A 1308-nucleotide genomic window follows, 5' to 3' on the forward strand; every position below is an offset into this window, starting at 1 on the left:
TTAAATACATAATGATTTGCCTTAGATACTGACGCTGGTGTATTTCCTCTGCCACGTGTTGAGTCCCAAAGGTTAAAAGAATGGAGAAAAAGACATCTCTGGTTGATGATGGTTTTCCAAGAAGAAATAGTTAAAAGCAACAATTTGTGTTTTGAGATTATGAATATGGTAGTGAATTAAAAGCATTGAGATGACTGATAAGTAAATACGTTACTCTCATTCTCTATGTCTGTCCTAGTCTCTGTGATTCTGTATTTGTCTTTTTGTCTGTCTGTCTTTATATAGTATAATTATATATACTACATTGCAGTATATAATGTAGCAATGTGCTTTTTGTGTGTCTGATTCATCAGTCTATTTCAGTGTCTATTCTAACCAATGTCACGAACCAAATAAAGGTTGTTGTGTCGTTTCAAATAAATATATAAACCAAAGACTAAGTATAGAGAAATACTCAAAAATACTTAAGCATTAACATCACGGTTTTAGAACATGAAGCGTTACTGAGAAAGTGGAAAAGCAAAATACCAAAACGTATATGAATGTACGAAGATACAGAAAATAGGGTTTAGTCTTTGAGCAACGCCAAGCCGGTAAAAAAGGGTTGGGAAAACTGATTATATAAACCGTACATAAGTGATTACTGCAAATACTGTATTTGACCAAGAATGTGTGCTGTGTTTACATGTGCATTTGCATGATTACAATCTGCTGAACATGATTTTTTTAAACATGATTTTTCTACATCTAAAACAGATAATGTTAACAAAGACTTTGCAATTGCAGAATGGTCATATGCATTCAGTTTTTAACCTTCCCTTACCCTTCTGATTGCTAGATCACCATAAATATAGTGAGAAAATGCCACAATAATGTTCTGAATTATCCTAGCCATGAGGATCAACATTTTATTTTTTTATTTTTTAGATAAAACATTTTATTACAGGAGAGGGTTAGGGCTGACATTTATTGTATAACGATACGGATGGTTGTTATTGAAGAATTTTAAAGGTGAATCGGAACTTCCAGGGATATTTCTATTTCTGATTCGCAATTTAGTATTAAAAAAAAAAAATGCATTTGCTTCATCGTGTCTGTGCATTTCTGTTTCTTCTAAAGCAATGTCGAATGTGAGCAAATAGTTTTATACAAAGCACGGAATCCTTGATAATGAAAGGTTGTTTACAAAGGCTTCCCACTTTATTACGCTCACAAAGCACCTCTTTACCATGACAACAATGGCGGGGTTACTCATTATAAGTTTACCAATACACGACAGGTATCTATCGTAAGGGAAGACAGTTTTTG

This window comes from Penaeus monodon, chromosome 33 (genome assembly GCF_015228065.2).
Source record: "Penaeus monodon isolate SGIC_2016 chromosome 33, NSTDA_Pmon_1, whole genome shotgun sequence".
NCBI classification, from domain to species: domain Eukaryota; kingdom Metazoa; phylum Arthropoda; class Malacostraca; order Decapoda; family Penaeidae; genus Penaeus; species Penaeus monodon.